This window comes from Podarcis bocagei (assembly GCF_964188305.1).
Source record: "Podarcis bocagei genome assembly, chromosome: 17".
Lineage (NCBI taxonomy): Eukaryota > Metazoa > Chordata > Lepidosauria > Squamata > Lacertidae > Podarcis > Podarcis bocagei.
Window position 1 is genome coordinate 32,306,362 of NC_138143.1, and position 18,865 is coordinate 32,325,226.

The following is an 18,865-nucleotide window of genomic DNA, read 5'->3' on the forward strand; positions in this document are numbered from 1 at the left end:
GGCATGGTTAACTGGCAGTAGGTTCATCTTCTCCAGAAAAGGTTGCAGCTGATGAACCAGTTAGAAATGATAAAAGGCCCATTGCCCATTGCCACCTTCATTATCAGAGAGGTAATGGATGAAGGAGTACCCACAACCTGCATACCTTCTGCTTCAGGGGAGTATGTCTAAAATAGGTTAAATACCCTTATGAAGAAATACTGATGGACAATATTTTTATTTTATCTGGATTACATGTGAAGTTAGGATTTCTTGGTGCTGAAGTTGAATCTGTTTAAGTTATTCTGTTTGCTTAAAAAAATTCCAAATGATTTCGTGACACAATTACAAACTTTGACTATCAGTGCTGTTCACTCCAGCTTGCATTCTGTGCATTAACTGGCACTTGCCAAGTATATACATTGTTGTTGGAGTGTTCACTGTTTACTTCCCTCTCCTGTGAAAACTGTTCATGTAGGACTATCTCATGCTTTCTGCTTTGCTTAACTAGTTACTAGTTTGTAACACCCATCTCCTTATCCTATAACTGCTAAATTTCCTTAAGAGCATTTAGTAACGCTCAAAGTCTCTTTGAAAGCTCAAACACAAAATGTCAAGACTGTCTTTGTTCTTGACATCCTCAATGAATCTTAAGAGGCTGGTGAAGCAAAACTTCCCATTGCAGACTGCTGATTCCACCCCCCCCCCCAAAAATGATTTTCCTTCTATATAAAGCCTTCATATCCTTAAGTTTACTTTTCACTAATTTATCTGATGAACATGTTATTTCCTGAAGACTCTTGTTTTGAAATTCTACACAATTGGCTACTGCCCTATTGGCAAGGAGGCAGGCAGATTTTTAGAAATCAAGTGTTACCATATTTTAGTCCTTAAAAAAATACTTGGATTGATGACATTCCAACCCTAGTTACTTGTTGCTTTGAAATTGAAATTCGAAATTGTCAGTTCTAGAGCCTCATCCTTTCTCACCTCTGTCCTGTTTTAAGATTAAATGCTTGAAAATAATGGTTCACTTGTGACCATCTTTCTAGCATCTTATGCAGTAAATAAACATGGATGCAAATGACTTTGCTTCCCCACAGTTTCCCTTTCATTAGTACTCCTCGCATATCTTTGTTACCTACTGATCTCACTGCCTCTTTGATGGGATTCTTGTTACTAATGTGTATTTTTATTTAAGTTCTGAAATTGATTTATTGTAGTTTTAGAAGTTGAAGATCTTTATCAAGCAGAGGCCCTTGGCTTTTGTTCTTTAGTTAGCATACAACATGGAATAATTTGTGGCCCCCAGGAAGAGAAACTAAATCTTCACATCCTTTGTTTTAAGACAGCCAGATCACAATCTATTCATATATATATGGCCAGGATGTGGGCATATTACATATTGGAATATGCTGAATGTGTATGTCTTTACATTTTCCTGTTGGTGCAGTTTAGATTAGCAATTCAGCTATTAATGAATTCTATTTATCAGTAGCTAATGGGATGAACTGCACTTTGAACCATTTTACTTGCTAAATGCCTGCCTTGGAAGGCCTGTGCAACATCATGGTTGTACAAACGTAATGATCTGTGCAGAACAAGGACTTAATAAGACATTAATTTTTTTTAGTCTTGTCTGCTGCTCCTAAAGACCTTATACCCAAGGTAGAAGTGGACGCTGAGCGGGGTGAGATATATTCCTGATTCTCTGGTTCCTGCCATCTGTGATTTTTTGGAACATTGTCAGTTATTGGCCTTAAATGCACAAAATCATGGGGGGCTTATGAACGGAATTATAGAATAGGCCTGAGTCTTCTTTCATACTTATATTTATAACCCTTCCTGTCAGTATTGAATACATATTGAATAAATATTCCAATATTTATTCTACAACTTTGTTTACAAAGTGTGTACCTTCTTACGCTGAAAGCTTGAAAGTATTGCAACTTCAGTGGTTGAAATTCAACATATGTACTGTACATGATGAATGAGGTCTCCTCGTGCAAGAGGACTTTCTCCCCCTGTGTTTCTGATACATCTTCAACTTCTACACAGGAAACTAATTCGAACTCCAGAAAAATAGTATCTGTGCAGCATTACTCTACACACTTCACAAAGCTTAGAATCTCTGAATTATAGAGTTGCAAGGTACCAAAAGGGTCATCTCGTCCAACCCCCTGCAATGAAAGAATATTTTGCTTTACATGGAGCTCGAACTCATAACCCTGAGATTAAGAGTCTCATGCTCTACCAACTGAGCTATCACAGAATCATAGAGCTGGAAGGGACCACAAGGGTTGTCTAGTCCAACCCCCTGCAATGCAGGAATCTTTTTTGCTCAGCATGGGCTCGAACCCCCATGACCCTGAAATTTAAGAGTCTCGTGCTCTACCAACTGAGCTATCCTTCTCACATTCTGCTGCTGTGCTGGCAGAATGGCTGCTGTATCCAGTACAGATCAAGCATATGTGAATAGGGCATATTCAGTAGAATGGTGGGCTCTCCCTGTGTATTTTGCCTGCAGCAGCCAAGAGGCCATCTACTTGGGACACTCATTCACCTTATTCAGGTGATGCCTTGGAGCAGCAGCAGCAGCTGCTGCTGCTACTGGCTTTTCTCTCAGAGGGGTAAGAAGTATCTAACAGATGGCCTTAATGGAAAACTTGTACTACCAGAACATACAAATGCAATGAAATGCAAATGCACTACCAGAACATACAAATGGAATGCAAAAAAAAGCAACACCCGCCTGCATAATACAGCCCATTGGTGGGTACAGCCCACCAATCAGAGAAACGTCTAACAGCCGATGAAATCACCATGATGAGCACACACTTCTGCACCACCAGAACACCCCCCCTCATCAGCCTCAGTAACACCACCAGCAGTTAGCCCACCATTGCCAGTCTCCAGACATCCTTAGATTGCCATAGGGGTTCCAGTTCCTTAAAGCTTTTCATAAGCACATCCACAAAGGAATGGAAGGAAGATACACACAACACTTGCATATATTTCTGGGCAGGCTTCTTCTGCAGAGCAAATACGGCATTCCTGCAGTGGGTCCAGGATCTACAAGAGAAGGAAGGATCCTTTTACGAAGCAGCCAAGGGGATGGGCCAGGATATGACAGCAAGGATACGTACACGGTGACAGCCTTCAGTGACATTGTAGGAGTTAAAGTCCTATGAAGGAGAAAGGGATGGGACTGGCCCTACTCACCTTTTGCATGCATGGAAAAGCTTAGTCATTGACAGTGGACCTGGATACAAATTTAATTCATTCCGGGGTTCTGTGCGCACCCCGAAAAATATCCAGAGGTGCCACTTCTGTGCATGCGTGTGATAGAGTGCTTCTGTGCATGCGCAAGAGGCGAAACCCCAAAAAAATACTTCCAAGTTTGCCGCTTTCACAACCTGAACTTTACATTACTCGAGAGTCTACTGTATTTAAATATTTGTAGGTAACTTTACAGGGATTAGTCCTTGCAAGGCAGCTCACAATATTAATTACATTCAAGTGTAATTAAACATTGAAACATTTAAAATTATTATAGAATTGGCAAGAAAACAGTATCAACAAAAAAGGTATAAATATAAAAACAAAAACAAGCTATACAGAAAGTTTAGAAGACAACAATGAAACAACAAAATGCTCTCTTCCCCTGTGTTGCGGGGTGGAATGTTTTCTGTTTCATAAGTACTAACAATGAATGGTTGCCAGTTGTAAATACAGCACTGGCTAAGCTTGAAAGTTTCAAAGTTTTTAGCTTTGTTTACTATAACAAGAGGCCTGGAAGGTTGCATTTGGCCCATGGACCTGAGCTTTCCCATTGCTGCTCTATAGTGCATCAGAAGGATTTCCAATGCAAACTGAAGAATTAACCTAATTTGCTTAGGAGAACCCACATCATTGCTTCCTCCACTATCTCTTGAGATATTGGAATAATGAAAGTTTTCCTATCTGGGGTAGTTGTAGGAGTTACTGGGATCATGTACACGAAGCACTCAAAATTTGCTGTATAAAATCATATTTTTTTTAAAAAAAAACATTGTTATTGGTCTTCTTGCCAAATTGAATTTATTTTTAGCCTTACAAGTCTTTGGGTAGTTCTCAGATCTTCTACTTCAGCTTCTTAGTAGACTTCTGTGTAACATACCAATATGTTTCTTCTTGTTTAATTTAGAATCATTTTGCATTTGAAATCTTTTGCAGTTTGTGGAATTATTTTGGCCCTTTTTGTTGTAAGTGTGCCATGCTGTTTACACTTCATGCAGCTAGCAGGCACTTCTAATTGCTGATGACGCATTGGGCAAAAGATTCCTGCATTCCAGGGGGTTGGACTAGATGACCCTTGTAGTCTCTTCCAACTCTACAATTCCGTGGTTCAATGATGCTATGAATAGCAATGTCCTACCAGCCCTCATTTGATTTTGTTTTAATTCAGATGCTGCACTGGATTTTATAGTTGTGTTGTCCAGCGACACAATGTTGAATTTGACCACTGTTGTGCTTAATTATGGTCAATGCTACATTCCTTTATTCAGTTAACAGACACACAGAATCATTGGGTTGGAAGGGGACAAAAGGCCTCTGCACAGTCTTGTTTGGTATCATTTTCTTTGATTAAAAACTGAGACAAACAAGACAAATGCTCTTTAATCTCCTTTCCATCCTTTAGGTACAGTGGCTCCGCATGATTTCTGTTCTTTTTATATATGAAACTGCAAAGTCTCTTGCTAGCTTCAAGGGATTCTTTTATATTCTACGCAAGGATGAATTTTACTTTGCCTTTAGCTCTTCTTCCTACTTATAACTCCTAGTATAGGCTTCTTATATCACACTGGTCCAGAGCAAACTTTACATTAATAGAAAGTTCACCCATAGTTGCATACATACATCATTTTATTTATATGTCACCTTTCCATAGTTAAAACCAGTTCAAGGCAGCTTACAACATAAAAATTATATAATTACAAACATAGCAAAAGTAGTTGTAAACAATAAATAAAATATCAAAAAGTACACAACCAAATTAAACAATTTCCACGTAAATCGTGATAGGATCTAAAATAAAAGTACAAAAAAATTAATATTAGTAGCAGCAGCAACTCTCCCCCCCCACCAAAGAAAACCACCTAAACCAGGGGTCAGCAAACTTTTTCAGCAGGGGGCTGGTCCACTGTCCCTCAGACCTTGTGGGGGGCCGGACTATATTTTGGGGGGGGAAAATTGAACAAATTCCTCTGCCCCACAAATAACCCAGAGATGCATTTTAAATAAAAGTACACATTCTACTCATGTAAAAACACCAGGCAGGCTCCACAAATAACCCAGAGACGCATTTTAAATAAAAGGACACATTCTGCTCATGTAAAAACCCGCTGATTCCGAGACTGTCCGCGGGCCGGATTGAGAAGACGATTGGGCCGGATCTGGCCCCTGGGCCTTAGTTTGCCTACCCATGACCTAAATGGTACCCCAGTCCAAGGGTCTGTTCAGCAGCATTCGCTTTTGTAGCTGGAGTCATTTGGGGCCTCGCCCTTTCAGGGCAGGTGGGAAAAGGCCTGCAAAGCAGGGAGCCGGTATTCCAGGACTCGCAGCCAAGATGGTCTGATAGTTATGAGATCATTAGTGGGACATGAGGTTGCCTGTCCTCTATCTCTGCTTACCCCCCACCAGCTTACTACAGCGGTGCAGATATTTACTATTGTTAAGGTTAATTATAGTTCTCTCTTGTCAAGATGTCAGGATGTCAGACACCTACTGATCTGGATTGAAGAGCATAGCCTTTTCTGCATCCTGTTTCATTTTGAACATTTTGCTCATATTCATGTTTTTATTTATTATTTGACTAATAATATAGATTCTTACCTGATCTTTCCTCTCTCTCAAAATACAGCTCTTCAGCAGTTCAGAATTGTCACGTTTGGACCTGTTGTCTTGCGTGTCAAGAACTGCAATTCTTGAGTGACAGTGATGTACTGGCCTGGGCGTTAGGTTTGCACCTGAAAGATCTTGGTCAAATCCCTAGTGAGCCACAAAGCATACTGATGACTTTGGCCAAGTCACTGTGTGTCAGTTGATTCTATCCCATAGGGTTGTTAGGAGGAGTAAGGAGAGGGGACCCTACCCTGTCTTGAGCTCTTTGGCAGAAAGATAGGATAAAACTTTAATTCTGAAGAACAGAACTAAATTGACAGAGCCACAGTTTTTGAACATCTTGTTGTCTGAGATCTCTATACATTGTAGATGTGAAGAAGTATAGCTAAAGGTAAAGGTACCCCTGCCCGTATGGGCCAGTCGTGTCCGACTCTAGGGTTGTGCGCTCATCTCACTTAAGAGGCCGGGAGCCAGCGCTGTCCGCAGACACTTCCGGGTCACGTGGCCAGCGTGACGAAGCTGCTCTGGCGAGCCAGCACCAGCACCGCACACGGAAACACCGTTTACCTTCCCACTATAAAGCGGTACCTATTTATCTACTTGCACTTAGGGGTGCTATCGAACTGCTAGGTGGGCAGGAGCTGGGACCAAAAGACGGGAGCTCACCCCGCCGCGGGGATTTGAAGAAGTATAATTATTTGTTAAAACTTACTCATTTTTCTAAACCTGTAAATTTGGTAGTTTATGATGGAGTAAATGGTGTCCAACCTGTTTTTAAAATGTCTGATTTCAAGAGAGGATGGAGGTATATGGCGGAAGGGGTTTTTCTTTGAAAACAGATGAAAGAAAATTCTAAGTGCAGGAACAGCTTATAACTTACAAAATCCATGCACTTTGCAGGCTCCTGGGCTAGACTGCTCTGTACTATTTTGGAGATTACAAAATCTGGATAGAGAGGATTTCAGGCATTCCCTAGGAGACTTGGTACAAAAAGTTTGATGGACCACTCTGTGTACTAATATGAAAATACAGTGGCTTGTGTGGTTTATGATTATGGGAGCTGGTGAGAATACAATGAGTTTGTTTACAAACAGTGTGTGGGTGGTGTAATGCGGTGCTTGACAATTCATAAGTCTAAATGCAGGATGAATCGGAATGGGTGTTTTGTCTTTAGGAAATGAGACTTGTGATCTGGTGCAAAGTATTCATAGGCATCAGTTTTTGAAAAAGGTGTCATGTAGTCTCTTGAATTTATTCCAATACATTAAATTGACAAGGAGTTCAAACTATTTGAGGAAAAGGTACTAAATAAAGTAAAACAAGGAAGCATATGGCCTGTGTGCTGGATCTGGCCCACCCGTCTCCACAGCTTTATCTCCAATTCCTGGCATGATCTTTTAAGGGCAGCTTGCTTTATTGTTTCATCTCAGGAGATAGCAGAGGTGGGAGATAAAGCCCCTGCCTCCTCTTTAAGTGTAATGGGCAGCATTTTCACTCACTCCAGCACTAGAAATGTTGCCTTTTAGTTTGCAGCTCCTTTAGCTGAGGTTCAGGAAAAGCAAAACTAAATGCTGCAGAAATTGTCTTCACAGTTGCATGGGAGGAGACAAGGAAGAGGGGAAGTGTGAGAGCTTGATACTTGCTTAGTCTTGTTCCAGCCAAGCATGTGTGATTTATCAATATAAGGAAAAGAAGGAAAAAGAAGACAGTGATCAAGTAATTACCTGAAAACCAGTAAAAATTTCCTTCAATACTTTTATTTAAAGAATTGGAATCGAAAACTATTTTTATTGTGGAACTGAAGTTAAGCTTTCCCATAATTGTATTTTCATGCTAGAAAAGGCTTAGCCTGTTGAATTTCTGTATACCATATTAAAGGCACAAGAATCCTATGTCCCCCCTCCCCAATGTCAACCATAAACTGAAGCCTAGGCGAACCTTTTAGAGACCGAGTGCCCAAACTTCAACCCCAAACGCACTTATTTATCGCAAAGTGCCAACACAACAATTTAACCTGAATACTGAGGTTTTAGTGTAGAAAAAACAATTCATACATTAACATCTTTTGTCTTAAAAGGAAAACGCAATAACAGAGCTTTCAATGATACAAACAACTTTTTTTGAAAGGTAAAAGTTTGCATTTGGCATGCTTTTGAACAATTAATGTGATTTTTGCTGTTGTATGCATGCCGATAATTTGTCTAACGTTGCTGAACTCAAGGCGGCTTCCTCCCAAGTAGAAACAACAGACTGGCCGGAGGCCCTGGCGCTTCAGAAGTTGACACCTGCTCAACTGCTCACCAGGGTTACCACTCGAGAGCAGAACAGGAAGGCGGGTCGGGCACAACCAAGCTTGAGGGCGGAGAGGCGGAGCTAGCCCAGAGGCGGCCGTCAGGTTTGGTTGCGGTGGCAGATGGGCTTGATCGGTGACTTGTGTAGCGGTGGCACAGGCTTTGGATGGAGCAGCAGTTTCCCAGCATGAGCCCTCCCCACACCCCACCCCCGGTGCAGCCCTGAGGGTGAAAATGGTGCCCTAGCAGTGCTGGGACCATGCTGGAAGCAGCCAGGAGCCTCCTGCAGTGCTGGAGTGCCAGTTTCACCCCCCTAGCTATGGCCCTGCTGGGGTGACGGTGTGCGTGCCCACAGAGAGGGCTCTGAATGCCCCCTCTGGCACATGTACCATAGGTTCGCCACCACTGGCCTAGGCTGTCAAATATTGTTGGATTACAGTAGCTGTCATAAGCCTTAACCATTGACCAGCTCTTAGGAGCTCCCTGGTATCCAAACAACTCACATATGAAACACAGCTCTGACTCCAGTCATTGGCCAAAAGCACTGTTACTAAAAACACTCAGAGGTCCTCTTAACATTAGGTAAATTTTAAATTGAAATACAGTTGAACCTCCGTTTACATAACCCTCTGGTTACGTAAACATTGGGATGTGTGCACGGCAAATCAGAAAGTATTTTACCAGGTTTCTCCATGCGTGCATGTGCAGAAGTGGTCCTCAGGTTGCGAAAACTTCGGGATCCACCTGGACCTCTGGAATGGATCCCGTCCACAACCGGAGGTACCACTGTATTAACCTATTCTAGTATTTTTTCTCCCAGAGGAATAACCTCTTTGTAGCAGAAAGAACAATTTGTAGCACCTTAAAGACTAACGAATTTAAGTAACTAAATTTGGCACTGTTTATATACTTTAGAAGCAAGATGTATATATTTTGTAATGACACAGATTAAATATTTGTTTTGTAACTATGGTTTCTAAGAGCATTTAGTATGTGCATGATACAGTTAATTGTATTGAAGCTGCATTTCTTAGTGATGGCAAATTTAAAATTTGGCGGCAGAGTCCTAATCACGCTTCTCATGTCAGCTGGTCTGTAGCAGCATCTTTTATTTCCAGAGCACTCCTGTTCCATTTTCTGGTTGCTTGGTGTTCTGTAATCAGTTCAAGCTTTTTATGAAAGGAAGATTGCATAGAAGAGATCTCCTTCCTGTCTATGGTCCATAGCCAATGGTAGTGAAGAACTTCATTGTTGTAGTATTATTGCTGCTACTGTGTCATCCATGTACAGTACAAGATGTTTTACACAGAATGAGAGGACAGGCCCTTTCCCCAAGGGGCTTACACCCTAGAACAGTGTTTGAAATTCCCATTGTTCCAGGCACGTTTTGTGACAGGGAATTTCATTAATGCAACCAGTTTCTGAGCTCTGGGAGCAGTACTGGGCCTAAGATTTCAGTTTAAAAGTGCCACTGCTGGAACAAAAGGAGAAGCTTTTTTGCCACCCACTTCCAGCCACTGTACGAGGACTGAAGAAGGGACCCTCATGAGAATATTATGGGGGTGGGCAGGGGAAGTAGGGTTTTGTTTTTTGCAGTCTTCAGATGAGGACTAGAAATAAGATTTCTGCTGCAGTTCGTTTTCAGCTTGATATTATTATTTTTAAAAAGCGCGCCTAGTCATTCCGTTGCGGCGCCTATAATCTAGTTTTAAGGTGCCATTTAGCTCCTAGCTTTCATATCTCAGTTTCTAACGCTGCTCTAAAAATGGACGTGAGGGAGACAACAGAGGAAGGAGAGGGAAGCTTATGTGGAATAATTAAGTGGCAAATATGCTATTATTTTGGCTTTAGGTGTCCCTGGTCTCAAGAATGCATTCTAGTCTAATGGTTTCAGTTCCCCGGTTTCCGTTCCTATTGTGAAGGTGGGAAATTGCCTGAAGACAGGTACAAACAGGCAAGCTGTTCTTCAAGGGGGGGGGGGAGATTATCAAATCATATGACTGAGCAGAATGAGGAAGCAGAGCCAGATTGATAATGTCCAGTGGGAATTGGGGACCAATTTTCAAGTGTTGGTAAATGAAATCAGAGTTGTCTTTAGTTTCTGTTTGTTTAAAGGGTTAAAACACTTTTAAGCAACCTCATGAAAGTATTCCCCACATTGTTTTACCGTTATTTGAAGTTAAAGACAATCATAACTATTAGGGAAATTTTCATATCTTTGAGATGCATTTGTATTCATTAAATGTTTTGAGATCATGCAGGGTAGATGCAAACTGAAAAAGTACTGCAGTTGTTTATTATGGTGTGTTTCTGTCATTTTACTAATTCAAGAGTGTATGCACTCCATTAATTGGGCAACCTGAGTGTATAATAGTTTTCTCTCTGTCTGTCTAATTCAGTTTGGAAATAGTTTTCCAGTGTAGACCAGTTTTTGTGCAGAATTGTGCATCTTAATTGAAGTCCTAAAAGGGGTAAAGCACCTTGTCTACTTTGTTAGCCTCAATAAACAATAACCACACATCAAAATAGGACGTAGTATCAGTGGTGTCCAATGGTAGTATCCTGGTTGTTGTGGATGCAAGCAGTTTTATTCTCCCAATTTCACCGGCCCCACCTGGGCAGACTGCAAAAGACAGAGCCATCCAGAAAAGGTCGGTTGAACAGCACTTTGTAGATGTTGGGGTGGTGAAGAAATCTTTATTTGCCATAATCACTGCCACAAGAGGAAGGTGAAGCTCTGATGTATACCAAAGATTGGAGCAGACTCTGTGAAGCTGGAGAAGAGTCGCATCAGCCACCTGGTGTTGTGTCTCCATTCTGCAGAGTAGCCAGTGATTTGACAGGACTGTTAGCCATGCCAGCTGGAAAGCCCCCTAGGGTCCCCAGTAATGGAGAGTCTATTAGTCTCCCTGTGCGTGTATCATTCGAATAAGGCCACCATCCTTGCATGGAGGAGAAGCCACCAATAATCTAAACCTCAACAGGAAGTAATCTTGACAATGACAAGGTGCTTGCTAATAAATCCTCACCCTCAGATTGCTGTCCTCCTGCTCAGTTGAGAGAATCAAGTATGTCTTGCCATATGTTGGCACACACCTTTGATTGTCATGGTTGCAAAATGGAAACAAAGCAATATTCCCCTCCTTTGCTGCAAATGGTCTTATGTACATAAGAGTATATTGGAAGTCTCACTGAAGTTAATATCCCTTGTGGAAATATGTCTCACTAGCTCTGCTAGAATGTGGTTTGCAATACGTACATGAGTGCACATCTAGTTCAAAGTAGTGCAGTCCATTGAAATTACATCTGCTTTTGGATGTGTTTTTGATTTAAGCTCTCAGGTGTGTATATAAATGCTAATATGTATCTTGACTAGATCATTTGCATTTGCATGGACATTCCAGCACAGCTAGTCACACGTAGCCATGACTAGAGTTAGAATAAGATAATTGTGTATTGTGGTTTTATCATTCCCCAACTTTGTGCACTCTAGATGCTTTTGACTACAGTTTCCATAAGCCCAAGCAATCACAGCTGTAGCTGCTTTAGTGAATATTTGTTGTTGTTATTTTTTCATTTATATCAAACCTTTTTCACCAAGGAACATTTTCTCCAGGTTTCTCCCCCTCCTCTGTTAATCCCCACACAAACCATGTGAGGTAGGCTAGGTTGAAAGACAGTGACTGGCCCATGGTCACTCAGTGAGCTTTATGACCAAGTAGGATTTGAACCCAGGTCTCCCAGGTCTGACATTCTAACCTCTCTCTACATCACACTCATAGTTAGTGTTTTCATAAGTTGGGGTAACTAATGCTACAGTGTTGCCCAGTTTTCCCTGTTGTACTTTTTCTGTCTACTTTGAATGGAATGTTAGGCTGCCATTTAGAAGCCTTTTTAGAAATACAGTACCCTTAAATTGAACGTCGTCATAGTTCAAATGGACATAAAACCTTGGTGCATGATACCATGATCGTGGGCAAATCAAGCAGACTTCCATGGGAGAAATATTTTTGTTCAGTCTTATTCATTGGTAAGGATTTTAAGGTGAAGTCCTATATCTTCATTGATTTTAAAAAATATATAGTCTAGTTCAACTAGTAAATTACATGTCCAGTGAAATCCTGTGCATATTTGGAATTAGCCCCATTGTTGCTCCCTAATAAGTGTTCATAGTACTGCAGCCTGCATGTTAAAATGTCCAGCAGGAAAGCTCTTTTTGCTTTTGTACCAGCTGAACTATAAGAAATTGGGTCAGAAACCAGTAAGAGATGGTCGCTCCTAAGGTATTTATCTGAGGATAAAGCTGATAATTGCTCTTGATTATATTGTTTTCTTGTCTTCAGCATTGGAAAGTAGTTTTAATGAGTGAGGTTGCACAGCTATAGACAGGAAGCCCAACTGAAATTAGTTGGACTTAACTTCTGAATAAACATGCTTGGGAACTTGCTGCATATATGACTTCAGCATATAAAATGTGTTAGAATTGTGAGAAAATTGAACTATTTCCACCACATTATATTCATTGGAGCCTGTTCAGAATCGTAGCTTGTTTGTATTTCTCCTCTGCTACTCATATCTGTGTGTTTGTTTTTTGCCAGAACCATTTTATTTGCCCTTCCTGTTTTTACCTTGCAACTTCTCTGTTTTTCTTCATGGCAGCAAAGTGTTAGGTCCCTACTCAATACAAATCAGCCTGTTGTTTCTGCGCTAGGACTTCCCCTCATCCCTAGTTAGAACAACTGAAATCTGTTTTGTAGTGTTTTCTGGCACACCAGCAAGCCTTTCAGTCCATGGATATTGTTCAGTGATACACCTTCTTGAATTAATTATAGGAATAAACATTTCAAGACATTATATTGGGTGCTTGTGAAGGAGGCTGTGGAGTCTCACATAAACAGACTCTTTGAATTCATATTTTTATTGATAACTTTAATTATCAATAAACATACATTCAGGAATCCTACCTACAAAAAACTACATTGATAAAATATGTAATATGGTTTTTCCATCACATAGCAACAACAACAACACCCCCATAAGGTTATAAATATTGTTTGCCCCATAAGCCACCTCTCAATGCTTGGTAAACATTGAAATGATTTCAGATACAGTGCATTGAAATGTCCTTTGTTCCTAATGCAATATTAATCTTATTAAGCCAACAATGAACTGAGGACAATTCATTAGTTTTTCATTGCTCTGCTATTAACATTATTGCTGCTACTAAAAAAATTGCAGCTAATTTTCAGTCCTTGTACCAATATAATTTAAAATTTTCTAAAACCAATTGTGAGCACAGCAGAAGGCAGAGAAGCCACATTATAATAAAATGAGTATGTAGTTAAGGAGTAAAGTTAATCTGTAAGGCCTAAAGTATAATGTCAACTCCTATACAAGTTGAAATTATACTTAATACTAAAAATACATTTAGTGTAGAAGTCCAGTGACCTCACTAATAAAAGCTAAGGAGAAATTAGGACTTTGGGTGAATTTTGAATGAAGACAGAACTAAACTTACAATGTTTTAGCTTAATTAGTAACAGAGCGGAAGTATTTAGTATATTTGGAACAATACAGTAATGTAAATCTGTACATTTAGAACCTGTCCCCCACCTACCCACAGGCATAAATGACGCAAGATCCAAGTTTCCCCCCCAGTTTTAACTAGATTTTGAAGTATGGGGTTCTTGGAGACTTCTTCTTCCAAACTATTTGAAAAATTTAGCTAAATTGCACCCTCTACACCACTGTTTCCCAACCGGGACCCCCCTGGATATTCCAAGGGGGCCACATGTGAAAATCGCGTAAATGGGGGCCACAGCATGAGGTTAGGGGAATCGCAGAGGGAGGTAAGAAGTGAAGAGCGGGAAATCATTTCTTTTTAAAAATCCTGATTGACTGGCTATCCGCTTGGCCAATCACAAGTGGGTAAGGGGGCGGACCACCAGGGCCTAATGCTCCTTTTTGCCACATGCGTTTTCTTAGAGCAGTCCTGGTATGTTTCTGGAGGGAGAGAGTGATTGCTGAGCCTCCCATTTTTGACCAGTAGAACCTGCAATCCAGAACCCCCAGGTCAGGTACGTGTGGTGGTGGGGTGGCAATTGGTAGGGCTGGGCGAGCCAGAGCTGCTTGTTGCTGCCACCAGTGCTAGGCCTGACTCTGCAAGGTGCAATCCACCCCAGCACCTGGCAGATCAGGGCTTTCAGATGTTGCCAAGGGACATGGCCCATTGGCAGCTTCGGCCCAGCTCTTCAAGGCACAGGGTGAAATCCACCCCAGTACCTAGCTGAATGGGGTCGTCTGGTGCGGCTGACTTGCATCTAGTAAATACTGTCTACTCATCTGTCTACTCAGAAGAAAGCCTCACTGAGTTCAGTGGGCCTTACTCCCAGGTAAAGGTGTGGGGGGCTATAGGGTTTTATCTAGGCAGCCAGGACTCCTCCGGATGACAAGATTTTTTTGCACCAGGTCAGTGAAGACCACTTGCTTTTTAAAATTTTCCCATATATACAGAACTCCCTGTGCACCTTTTGGATTATATCTGTTCTATTTACAAACAAAACATTTAAATAGGTATAAACCTTTCTACCGGTATGATGGGAAGGGACATGGGTATAGCCAGAATTTTTGTTAGGGGGGCAGGCTTATGTTGGGGGGCAGAACCTAACCTCAGATTTGTATTGAATTGTATTGCTTTTTACTTATGGGGGGCAGTTGCCCCCCTTGGTTACACCCATAGGGGGCCACAGTCGGAAAAAACCACCATTCTGAATTCAAAAGTCCTGAAAAGCGCAAAATGATAGCTGTTGGCAATGATGAGAACATGGATGTATTTCTTGTACCTTGAACTTGTCATCATGGGTTTATTTTTGAGACGTGCAGATGTTTTTGTTTATTTTTATATTGTATTCTGAAAACTGCCATTAACAAATGTGGAATTCCAAGATGTGGTCTTACTGTACATAAAGCCACATCCAAATCAAGCATTTATCTTATTAAGACTGAAGAACTTATTTTTTCTCCCTTTATTGCCTATTCATCTTCTGGAAGTTGAAGGGGGGAGGGACCGTTGCATATCCTGTTGGCTTAATTAATGCAGTGTCATGTGATGCTTGTGAGTCAGTGTGAAATGAATTTCCCTATAGCTAGGGTTGCCACATTTCAAAAAGTAAAAACCAGGACACACCAAAAAAATGGTTGAGCTTTTTTTAAAAAAATGGTTGAGATTAGACATTTGGGTGCATTTACGAACAGTGATTACATAATTTTTAGTTAATGAATGTATTTTAACTAATTGACTTAAATTAATATTGAAAAATATCATTCATAGGTATTTTAATAGATACTGTAATAAGTTTAACATACAAATTTATTAACCCCAAACTACCGTGTAGTATTAAAAATCACATTTGCTTCTAAAAATAGTTTTTCACTCTCTACTGTACTATCATATTGGAACCATAGTTGTCTCAACCAATAAAAGAGTGTAGCCTTCACTCTCAGCCACATCTATTACAATTTGACTACCATTGTTTAATAAGGAGAAATTCTCAAATTGTGGTCTACAATCTTTGTTCATGTGGTCACAGAAAGGTTGCAGAAGTGTCAAGAATATTTGACCTTGGCCCTGTGCTTGATTAATTTTTTTCTGATGTGATGGTAGAGATTGAGGCTGTTTTGACCAGTGCCAGATTATTGAACTAGATAACAAGGCCCTGGCGTGGGGCCCTTGACCTTCATAGTATGTTGCTGGTGATTACTGATTTCTCCCTAAACACCTGCCAGTTAAGGTACTCATCTTAGCAGTCTAGCCTGGTTTATTACGAGATCCACAAAGAACCTCAGCAATTTTCAAGTGGCCTATGGAAAATACAGGGGGGAAAGTGAGAACGATTGGTCAAATGACACTTTAGTTCAATCTGCCAATTTAAAATTGATCCCTCAAACAAAAGAGGATTTGCACCTTCATGGACTGGTGTAGTTTGGGTACTGGAGTCTCTTGAACTTCCTTGCAACAAGTGATCAGGTTCTTGAACTTGCACTGGAAAGGTGTGTAAGTGGTGTAAACTGGGCCATTCCCACTTTATGAATTGTAAATCAGTGTTAGAAACTCGTATACTGTCGCCAGATGACACCTTAAACCTGAGTTACAGTCGCCACAATGGAATATCTAGGCGCCACCCCACCCCCACCCCCATTGTTATGCTGAAAATAAATTGTGTATATCATCAGTACAATAAAATCCAAAAATCATAATGTGGTGCTTTCCCACACTTTTGCTGCTGTTTTGATTCCCTTGGGTTATTCCAGGTGTCTTTTGTGGCCTTTGAAAAATGGAAGCAATTAACCATTCTGAAAAGAAAGCATCAGAAGGAGCACCGGAAACTGTACAAGGTTGCCTGGCTCCTCCTTCAGGACTGCCCCAATCAACCGTCACAGCCCAGCGTGGCCCTGCAACTTTTTTTTGGGCGGGGGGTGCTCTTGTAAAGGAATCCAATTAAGTAAACACTGCTCCAGAGCGTTTAATTACAAAATTGAAATACTGTGATATTGTATATTGCTGTTTGATACAAACATTATTTATGCCTTCATTATAAGCAAGCTTATAACATTTTGATGAGAAAGCAAACCCCATTAAGCTCACCTTAACATTTCTAGATGATACCAAAAGAAACAGCAGCCTTTTAAATTTGGACGCGGAAACGTTAGCGGCTGAATAATGCTGAAAACATCTTAGGAAAGTAGTCTGTTCCATCATTTAAAATTACCGTATTTTTTGCACCATAACACTCACTTTTTTCCTCCTAGAAAGTAAGGGGAAATGTCTGTGCGTGTTATGGAGGGAATGTCTACGGGTGGCATGCCTACGGATTTTCCTCCTCTAAAAACTATGTGCGTGTTATGGTCGGGTGCGTGTTATAGAGCGAAAAATACGGTAGATTGAGCCATTTTTATCTTTACCCTTCTACCCTCCAGTGGCATAGCTTTCAGTGGTTCTGTCCTATTTCTATTGGCAATCTAAATCTGTTGGGGAAGTAATAGTGTGGGGATTGGGGAGACAGAAAACACCTCGGCTGAAGTTCAAGGGCGAATGGTCATAGAACAACGTTGGAAATTGGGTCAGCGTTCTGGAAATCCAAAGAGAGGTGGTTTTATTGCTGATAAATGGAGTGCTTGTATGTTGATTGAGGCCTGCCATTTAGTTGGAGGACTGTTGGCGTAAAGTGTGGGTGTGATTTTAGGAAAGCAGTTCTATTTTATTGTCACTGATGCACATTCATATTTCACTTATCAATAATTTACTAGGGCTGGCAACGTTGGGGGGGAGGATGTCCTCATTACAGGTAGTCTGAAAGACGAAAATGCATGGTGCATTCTTGGTACAAGCTCACTGCATAGCAAGTTGCTATATTTTCTCAGCCTCGGTGTTCCCTGCCCTCAGTTGCATTGTGTGGTCTACGTTACAGTGTTGCTGTAAGCACTATTTTGAGTACCTTGATTTGTAGTAAGTGATCCGTGGCAGTACTGCCCTTGTGAAGGCTGTGAGCTGGTGTCTGCCAGTTAAGTGTGAGAGTCATTGTAGAAATACAGAACCAGCTGCCAGGGTCTTCTGAAAAATAGTTGTGGTTTTGAGAGATTGTCGTGGATTGAAGCGAGGTACTGCTCACGATCTTTGCTCTAGATCTGTAACTGAAAGAGAACGTTCAGTTCTCTTTAAACATTTGCATAGCAATTACAGACAGGCAATTGTGCAATTACTATAAATTAGAAGCTTGAGATTATGAGTTTACTAGGTATTTTAAAACATACCTAGAAACATTTTAAAGTTGGTTAAATGTTATGTGGCTCTTAACAGATTCATAAATAAGATTCCTATTCATGCAAACTTCTAAATAAAAAGTGGGAAGGTTATTACACTTTGTAGTTGTGGGTTGTTGTTTTTTTGCAAATTGTTATCTTTAGGATTATGCATATGTTGGGTTGGATCAGGATATAAAGGTAAAGGGACCCCTGACCATTAGGTCCAGTCGTGACAGACTCTGGGGTTGTGGCGCTCATCTCGCTTTATTGGCCTTAGCCGGCGTACAGCTTCCGGGTCATGTGGCCAGCAAGACTAAGCCGCTTCTGGCAAACTAGAGCAGCGCCTGGAAATGCTGTTTACCTTCCCGCCGGAGCAGTACCTATTTATCTACTTGCACTTTGAGGTGCTTTTGAACTGCTAGGTTGGCAGGAGCAGGGACCGAGCAATGGCAGCTCACCTCGTCGTGGGGTTCGAACCGCTGACCTTCTGATCGGCAAGTCCTAGGTTCTGTGGTTTAACCCCACCCACGTCCCTGGATCAGGTTATACTCTTGTGCAAATATAAAATCAAACAGAATACAGTGGTGCCCCGCAAGATGAAATTAATTCGTTCCGCAAGTTTTGTCGTCTAGCGAATTTTTCGTCTTGCGAATCACAAAATCCCATAGGAATGCATTGAAAATCAATTAATGCGTTCCTATGGTCAAAAAAAGTCCAAACAAAGCCAAATTTGGTACAACAACAGTTTATTAACTGCTCTTTAAAGTCACACATACTCTAAAGAGCAGTTCAAAAATTGAAGGGAAAATAAATTAACTTTATAAACATGACAGAAAAACATTTAAAAATCAACAAAGTGTACAGTACATTTTCTAAGACTCTGGGGGACAACTCGAAGAAGGCTCCTCTTC

The 18,865-nt window shown here is 40.9% G+C and overlaps 1 protein-coding gene across 2 annotated transcripts in view; it reads left to right on the forward strand.

Annotated features, from left to right (window-relative positions):
• KCMF1 (potassium channel modulatory factor 1) overlaps positions 1–18,865 on the forward strand; it is a 44,251-nt gene that overhangs the window by 7,271 nt on the left and 18,115 nt on the right. The gene's annotated exons all lie outside the window — the stretch shown is intronic.